Source organism: Oncorhynchus kisutch, linkage group LG1 (assembly GCF_002021735.2).
Source record: "Oncorhynchus kisutch isolate 150728-3 linkage group LG1, Okis_V2, whole genome shotgun sequence".
In the NCBI taxonomy this organism is placed as follows: domain Eukaryota; kingdom Metazoa; phylum Chordata; class Actinopteri; order Salmoniformes; family Salmonidae; genus Oncorhynchus; species Oncorhynchus kisutch.
In genome coordinates this window covers 2964952-2974821 of record NC_034174.2, presented here as the reverse complement: position 1 = coordinate 2974821, position 9870 = coordinate 2964952, and the positions used below count along the sequence as shown (strand labels likewise).

At 43.6% G+C, this 9870-nt stretch overlaps 1 pseudogene; it reads left to right on the top strand.

Annotated features, from left to right (window-relative positions):
* Positions 1-2576: 2576 nt before the first annotated feature.
* On the top strand, positions 2577-8701 carry LOC109881411 (BTB/POZ domain-containing protein KCTD6 pseudogene; annotated as a pseudogene).
* The last annotated feature ends 1169 nt before the right edge of the window (positions 8702-9870 follow it).

Below are 9870 nucleotides of genomic sequence, written 5' to 3'. Positions count from 1 at the left end.
GACTGGTACAGAGCCTTCAGAAGGTATTCACACCCCTTGACTGGTACAGAGCCTTCAGAAGGTATTCACACCCCTTGACTGGTACAGAGCCTTCAGAAGGTATTCACACCCCTTGACTGGTACTGAGCCTTCAGAAGGTATTCACACCCCTTGACTGGTACAGTGCCTTCAGAAGGTATTCACACCCCTTGACTGGTACAGTGCCTTCAGAAGGTATTCACACCCCTTGACTGGTACAGAGCCTTCAGAAGGTATTCACACCCCTTGACTGGTACAGAGCCTTCAGAAAGTATTCACACCCCTTGACTGGTACAGAGCCTTCAGAAGGTATTCACACCCCTTGACTGGTACAGAGCCTTCAGAAGGTATTCACACCCCTTGACTGGTACAGAGCCTTCAGAAGGTATTCATACCCCTTGACTGGTACAGAGCCTTCAGAAGGTATTCATACCCCTTGACTTAATCCACATTTTGTTGTTACAGCCTGAATTTAAAATGTATTATTTTTACCCATCAACACACAATAACTTATAATGATGAAGTGAAAACATGTTTTTAGAAATGTTTGCAAATGTATTGAAAATGAAGTACAGAAATGTCTAATTTCCATTCACACCCCTGAGTCAATATTTTGTAGAAAAATCTGCAGTTACTGCTGTCTTTCTGGTAAGTCTCTAAGAGCTTTCCACACAGATTGTACAACATTTGCCCATTTATTATTTAAAAAATTCTTCACGCTCTGTCAAATATCTTGTTGATTATTGCTGGGCAACAATTTTCAGGTCTTGCCATAGATTTTCAACTAGATTTAAGTCCGAACTGTAATTCGGCCATTCAGAAACATCCACTGTCTTCTTGGAAAGAAACTCCAGTGTAGATTTGTCCTTGTGGTTTAAATTATTGTCTTGGTGAATTCATCTCCCAGTGTCTGGTGGAAAGCAGACTGAACCAGGTTTTCCTCTAGGATTTTGCCTGTGCTTAGCTCCATTTCGTTTATTTTTTTTATCCTGAAAAACTCCCTAGTCCTTAACGACTTCAAGCATACCCATAACATGATGCAGCCACCACTATGTTTGAAAATATGGAGAGTGGGTCTCAGTAATGTGTTGTATGGATTTACCCCAAACATAACACTTTGTATTCAGGACAAAGAGGTAATTGCTTTGCCACATTTGATGCAGTATGACTTTAGTGCCTTGTTGCAAACAGGATGCATGTTTTGGAATATTTGTTATCCTGTACAGACTTCCTTCTTTTCACTCTGTCAATTAGGTTAGTATTGTGGAGTAACTACCATTTATTTTAAATTTTTATTTATTTCACCTTTATTTAAACCAGGTAGGCTAGTTGAGAACAAGTTCTCATTTGCAACTGTGACCTGGCCAAGATAAAGCATAGCAGTGTGAACAGACAACACAGAGTTACACATGGAGTAAACAATTAACAAGTCAATAACACAGTAGAAAACAAAGGGGGGGGTCTATATACAATGTGTGCAAAAGGCATGAGGAGGTAGGCGAATAATTACAATTTTGCAGATTAACACTGGAGTGATAAATGATCAGATGGTCATGTACAGGTAGAGATATTGGTGTGCAAAAGAGCAGAAAAGTAAATAAATAAAAACAGTATGGGGATGAGGTAGGTGAAAAAGGGTGGACTATTTACCGATAGACTATGTACAGCTGCAGCGATCGATTATCTGCTCAGATAGCAGATGTTTGAAGTTGGTGAGGGAGATAAGTCTCCAACTTCAGCGATTTTTGCAATTCGTTCCAGTCACAGGCAGCAGAGAACTGGAAGGAAAGGCGGTCAAATGAGGTGTTGGCTTTAGGGATGATCAGTGAGATACACCTGCTGGAGCGCGTGCTGCGGGTGGGTGTTGCCATCGTGACCAGTGAACTGAGATAAGGCGGAGCTTTACCTAGCATGGACTTGTAGATGACCTGGAGCCAGTGGGTCTGGCGACGAATATGTAGCGAGGGCCAGCCGACTAGAGCATACAGGTCGCAGTGGTGGGTGGTATAAGGTGCTTAGTAACAAAACGAATGGCACTGTGATAAACTGCATCCAGTTTGCTGAGTAGAGTGTTGGAAGCTATTTTGTAGATGACATCGCCGAAGTCGAGGATCGGTAGGATAGTCAGTTTTACTAGGGTAAGTTTGGCGGCGTGAGTGAAGGAGGCTTTGTTGCGAAATAGAAAGCCGACTCTAGATTTGATTTTCGATTGGAGATGTTTGATATGAGTGTGGAAGGAGAGTTTACAGTCTAGCCAGACACCTAGGTACTTATAGATGTCCACATAATGTTGTTGATCCATCCTCAGTTTTCTCCAATCACAGCCATTCAACTCTGTACATGATTTAAAGTCACCATTGGCCTCATGGTGAAAACCTTGAGCGGTTTCCTTCCTCTCCGGCAACTGAGTTAGGAAGGACGCCTGTATTTTCATATTGACTGGGTGTATTGATACAGCATCCAAAGTGTAATTTAATAATAGGCTGTAACACCAGAATGTGGATTAAGTCCAGGGATACTTTCTGTAGGCACTGTAATGTGTTTGTCTCTGTCTATAGATGACTGACCTGGTGACCCTCAACGTGGGTGGCTGTCTGTACACCACGTCCCAGTCCACCCTGCAGCGCTACCCTGACTCCATGCTAGGGGGCCATGTTCCACAGGGACTTCATCCACCACACATGACGCTCAGGTACTTTGCCACAGTTCTGTAGGTATGCAGTGCATTTGGAAAATGTTCCACATTTTGTTACGTTACAGCCTTATTCTAAAATAGATGAAATTGTTTTTTCCCCTCATTAATCTACCTACAATACCCCATAATGACAAAGCAAAAACTGTTTTTGTTTTTTAAATTGTGCAAATGTATTAAATAAATAACTGATATCAAATTTACAGTATTCAGACCCTTTACTTTGTTGAAGCACCTTTGGCAGCAATTACAGCCTAGAGTCTTCCTGGGTATGATGCTACAAGCTTGGCACACCTGTATTTGGGGAGTTTCTCCCATTCTTCTCTGCAGATCCTCTCAAGCTCTGTCAGGTTGGATGGGGACCGTTAATGCACAGCTATTTTCATGTCTCTCCAAAGATGTTCGATCGGGTTTAAGTCCGGGGTCTGGCTGGGCCACTCAAGGACATTCAGAGACTCGTCCCGAAGCCACTCCTGCGTTGTCTTGGCTGTGTGCTTAGGGTCGTTGTCCTGTTTTGAAGGTGAACCTTCTCCCCATTCTTAACCTGCTCCAGAGTGCTTTTCATCAAGGATCTCTCTGTACTTTGTTCCGTTTATCTTTCCCTTGATCCTGACTAGTCTCCCAGTACCTGCAGCTGAAACAACCTCCCCACTCTATGATTGATGAGGTGGAAAATATTCTTTAATCCATTTTATAATAAGGCAGTAATGTACAAAATGTGGAAAAGGTCAAGGGGTCTGAATACTTTCTGAATGCACTGTACATACCTGTATGTCTGCGTGATATTGGTATATGACCATCTTTGATTTGACAGGGACACTAACCTCCTACGCACCTCAGAGCTCACCCTGCCCTGTGACATCACAGAGATGGATCTGCTGCGTAATGTCGCCTAGGGGTTAGAGCAGTGGGCCTGCAACTGGAGGGTTGCCGGTTCAAATCTGAGCCAGCAGGGGATTATCCTCTTAGTGTGTTTCTCGTGGATGTTAAGATAAAATAAATAAACATTTCAGTATCTTTGTCTTGACATTTGACATTAAAGTAATATCCTTCTTCTTCTTCTACCAGATCGAGCCGTTGATGCAGTCTCTCACCGACACTAAACCCCTCTACCCCCCTGGACACCTTTTGAGGAGGTGGTGGAGCTCTCGTCAACCAGGAAGCTGTCCAAGTACTCCAACCCTGTTGCCGTCGTCACCATCACCCAGCTCACCATCACCACCAAAGTCCACTCCCTACTGGAGAGAGTGTGTAACAGCTTCACCAAGTGGATCAGACTCTATTCCAGTGACTTCCAGGTGTCCTTCACCTTTTGGTCCGTGTGACGATCACCAGGAGGTGTCTCTGAGAGTGTTCCTGTTGGACTGTATCTCCAAACAGGGCTTCAGGAACACCAGGGTCCACCAGATGAGTGAGAGGGCCAACGAGAACCCAGTGGAGCACCGCAGGACTTTCTGCCGGCTGGCTCGCAAGGTTGACGACTGACCAGGATTATTTGGGGTTCATTTATTGCTTAGTGGACATCAACTCCTTGTACTTAACCCTGGTCATAATCAACCCTGGTCATAATCACCCTGGCTGTAACCCTGGTCACAATCAACCCTGGCTGTAACCCTGGTCATAATTACCCTGGCTGTAACCCTGGTCATAATCACCCCTGATTGTAACTCTGGTCATAATCACCCTGGCTGTAACTCTGGTCATAATCACCCTGGCTGTAACTCTGGTCATAATCACCCTGGCTGTAACTCTGGTCATAATCACCCTGGCTGTAACTCTGGTCATAATCACCTGGCTGTAACTCTGGTCATAATCACCCTGGCTGTAACTCTGGTCATAATCACCCTGGCTGTAACTCTGGTCATAATCACCCTGGCTGTAACTCTGGTCATAATCACCCTGGCTGTAACTCTGGTCATAATCACCCTAGCTGTAACCCTGGTCATAATCACCCTGGCTGTAACTCTGGTCATAATCACCCTGGCTGTAACCCTGGCTGTAACTCTGGTCATAATCACCCTGGCTGTAACTCTGGTCATAATCAACTCTGGTCATAATCAACCCTGGTCATAATCACCCTGGCTGTAACTCTGGTCATAATCACCCTGGCTGTAACTCTGGTCATAATCACCCTGGCTGTAACCCTGGTCATAATCACCCTGGCTGTAACCCTGGTCATAATCACCCTGGCTGTAACCCTGGTCATAAACAACCCTGGTCATAATCACCCTGGCTGTAACCCTGGTCATAATCACCCTGGCTGTAACCCTGGTCATAATCACCCTGGCTGTAACCCTGGTCATAATCACCCTGGCACCCAGAACCAAATCTCACAACAGTATTACTTTAAACCTGAAAGGAGTGTATATGTTCACAGAATGTTGTTATTATTCATGTTGCTTTTTGAAGTTTTGATGGTGGAAGTTTGGCCGTATTACTTTGGGTTGACTTGGGATTCAACATCAACATCAGTCCTCGATGGTGCAGGTACTAGGACCCAGTTGGTAACTGGCTGATGTGGTACATATTGGAGACGGTCCTCGATGGTGCAGGTACTAGGACCCAGTTGGTAACTGGCTGATGTGGTACATATTGGAGACGGTCCTCGATGGTGCAGGTACTAGGACCCAGTTGGTAACTGGCTGATGTGGTACATATTGATGTGATGATGATGATGATGATGATGATGATAATCATTGGTGTTTATAAAACAGATTTCAAAGCGCTTTTAATTATAGTTATAATTATCATTATATATAGCAGCATGTGAAATGATGGGGTACAACGATACGTTGTGAAATGATGGGGTACAACGATACGTTGTGAAATGATGGGGTACAACGATACGTTGTGAAATGATGGGGTACAACGATACGTTGTGAAATGATGGGGTACAACGGTACGTTGTGAAATGATGGGGCACAACGATACGTTGTGAAATGATGGGGTACAACGATACGTTGTGAAATGATGGGGTACAACGATACGTTGTGAAATGATGGGGTACAACGATACGTTGTGAAATGATGGGGTACAACGATACGTTGTGAAATGATGGGGTACAACGATACGTTGTGAAATGATGGGGTACAACGATACGTTGTGAAATGATGGGGTACAACGATACGTTGTGAAATGATGGGGCACAACGATACGTTGTGAAATGATGGGGCACAACGATGCGTTGTGAAATGATGGGGTACAACGATACGTTGTGAAATGATGGGGTACAACGATACGTTGTGAAATGATGGGGCACAACGATACGTTGTGAAATGATGGGGTACAACGATGCGTTGTGAAATGATGGGGTACAACGATGCGTTGTGAAATGATGGGGCACAACGATACGTTGTGAAATGATGGGGCACAACGATACGTTGTGAAATGATGGGGTACAACGATACGTTGTGAAATGATGGGGTACAACGATATGTTGTGAAATGATGGGGTACAACGATACGTTGTGAAATGATGGGGTACAACGATACGTTGTGAAATGATGGGGTACAACGATATGTTGTGAAATGATGGGGTACAACGATACGTTGTGAAATGATGGGGTACAACGATGCGTTGTGAAATGATGGGGTACAACGGTACGTTGTGAAATGATGGGGTACAACGATACGTTGTGAAATGATGGGGCACAACGATACGTTGTGAAATGATGGGGCACAACGATACGTTGTGAAATGATGGGGCACAACGATACGTTGTGAAATGATGGGGCACAACGATACGTTGTGAAATGATGGGGCACAACGATACGTTGTGAAATGATGGGGCACAACGATACGTTGTGAAATGATGGGGCACAACGATACGTTGTGAAATGATGGGGTACAACGATACGTTGTGAAATGATGGGGTACAACGATATGTTGTGAAATGATGGGGTACAACGATACGTTGTGAAATGATGGGGTACAACGATACGTTGTGAAATGATGGGGTACAACGATACGTTGTGAAATGATGGGGTACAACGATACGTTGTGAAATGATGGGGTACAACGATACGTTGTGAAATGATGGGGTACAACGATACGTTGTGAAATGATGGGGTACAACGATACGTTGTGAAATGATAGGGTACAACGATACGTTGTGAAATGATGGGGTACAACGGTACGTTGTGAAATGATGGGGTACAACGATACGTTGTGAAATGATGGGGTACAACGATACGTTGTGAAATGATGGGGTACAACGATACGTTGTGAAATGATGGGGTACAACGGTACGTTGTGAAATGATGGGGTACAACGATACGTTGTGAAATGATGGGGTACAACGATACGTTGTGAAATGATGGGGCACAACGATACGTTGTGAAATGATGGGGTACAACGATACGTTGTGAAATGATGGGGTACAACGATACGTTGTGAAATGATGGGGTACAACGATATGTTGTGAAATGATGGGGTACAACGATACGTTGTGAAATGATGGGGTACAACGATACGTTGTGAAATGATGGGGTACAACGATATGTTGTGAAATGATGGGGTACAACGATACGTTGTGAAATGATGGGGTACAACGATACGTTGTGAAATGATGGGGTACAACGATATGTTGTGAAATGATGGGGTACAACGATACGTTGTGAAATGATGGGGTACAACGATACGTTGTGAAATGATGGGGTACAACGATACGTTGTGAAATGATGGGGTACAACGATGCGTTGTGAAATGATGGGGTACAACGATGCGTTGTGAAATGATGGGGTACAACGGCGCGTTGTGAAATGATGGGGCACAACGATACGTTGTGAAATGATGGGGTACAACGATACGTTGTGAAATGATGGGGTACAACGATACGTTGTGAAATGATGGGGTACAACGGTACGTTGTGAAATGATGGGGTACAACGATATGTTGTGAAATGATGGGGTACAACGATACGTTGTGAAATGATGGGGCACAACGATACGTTGTGAAATGATGGGGTACAACGATACGTTGTGAAATGATGGGGTACAACGATACGTTGTGAAATGATGGGGTACAACGATGCGTTGTGAAATGATGGGGCACAACGATACGTTGTGAAATGATGGGGTACAACGATACGTTGTGAAATGATGGGGTACAACGATACGTTGTGAAATGATGGGGCACAACGATACGTTGTGAAATGATGGGGTACAACGATACGTTGTGAAATGATGGGGCACAACGATACGTTGTGAAATGATGGGGTACAACGATACGTTGTGAAATGATGGGGTACAACGATACGTTGTGAAATGATGGGGTACAACGATACGTTGTGAAATGATGGGGTACAACGATACGTTGTGAAATCCCCCCCCCTCTTTTATTTAACTGAACAACGGTTTCAAAGTTTTGATAGGTTTTAAGTCCAAAACTCACTATAGCGTAGGTCACTACAGTCTTTTAAAGACATATTCACTGACGTTGACTGAACTCTGTCAGCCCTCCGCATGGCGGCTCAAATGGCCTTTTAAAAGTGCACTGCGCTGTAACCTGCCTTGGATTGAGTCCACGATTTGGGACCTGCCTTTATAAATTGAAGTTGATCACTTAAGAAACACTGTTGAGTTACACCCCCTTTTGCCCTCAGAACAGCCTCAATTCGTCGGGGCGTTGGACTCTACAAGGTGTCGAGCGTTCCACAGGGATGCTGGTCCATGTTGACTCCAATGCTTCCCACAGTTGTGTCAAGTTGGCTGGATGTCCTTTGGGTGGTGGACCATTCTTGATACACACATGAAAAACCAGGCAGCATTGCAGTTTTTGATACAAACCAGTGTGTCTGACTAGGGCTGTGGCAGTTATATTCTGTCAGCTGGTTATTGTCAAGCAGAAGACTGCCCGTCTCACGGTAATTGACCGTTAATGAACATAAACATGTTGATCATCTCCAGGCCTCCATTCAAGCTCATGATGCACCTTTGGAACATCTACAATTTGAAGTCTAATAAATCACCTGATTAAACATCATCACAATAAACGTATTTATTTATTTTAGGCAGGTCTAAAGAAACACTATCTGAAGAAAATGTATTTCAGAAGAACAGAATATGAGTTGGCCTGCTATGTTATCTGGCTATAGACTGTAGGCTTGTTCATTTATCAGACTAGATACTGTATGTTATCTGGCTATAGGCTTGTTCATTTATCAGACTAGATACTGTATGTTATCTGGCTATAGGCTTGTTCATTTATCAGACTAGATACTGTATGTTATCTGACTGTGGGCTTGTTCATTTATCAGACTAGATACTGTATGTTATCTGACTGTGGGCTTGTTCATTTATCAGACTAGATACTGTATGTTATCTGACTGTAGGCTTGTTCATTTATCAGACTAGATACTGTATGTTATCTGACTGTAGGCTTGTTCATTTATCAGACTAGATACTGTATGTTATCTGACTGTGGGCTTGTTCATTTATCAGACTAGATACTGTATGTTATCTGGCTATAGACTTGTTCATTTATCAGACTAGATACTGTATGTTATCTGACTGTGGGCTTGTTCATTTATCAGACTAGATACTGTATGTTATCTGACTGTGGGCTTGTTCATTTATCAGACTAGATACTGTATGTTATCTGGCTATAGACTTGTTCATTTATCAGACTAGATACGGTATGTTATCTGGCTATGCTCCATGTCATAGGCTGTAGACTAGTTCATTTAGCAGACAAGATATGTTTATAAATCCTATACCATTATTTTATACTGTAAAACACTTACAGTATCAACTTTTTGTGCAATTGGCATGCTGACAGCAGGAATGTCTACCAATGCTGTTGCCAGAGAATTGAATGTTAATTTCTCTGCCATAAGCTGCCTCCATAGTTTTAGAGAATTTGGCAGTACGTCCGACCGGCCTCACATCCGCAGACCAGCCCAGGACCTCCACATCTGGCTTCTTCACATGCAGGATCGTCTGAGACCAGCAACCCAGACAACTGAGGAGTATTTCTGCCTGTAATAAAGCCCTTTTGTGGGGGAAAAACTAATTCTGATTGACTGGGCCTTGTTCCCAGTCCAACCGTAGTGGATCGTTACCATAGGCTACTGTACTGACGTTACCATAGGCTACTGTACTGACGTTACCATAGGTTACTGTACTGACCTGGGCGTTACCATAGGCTACTGTACTGACGTTA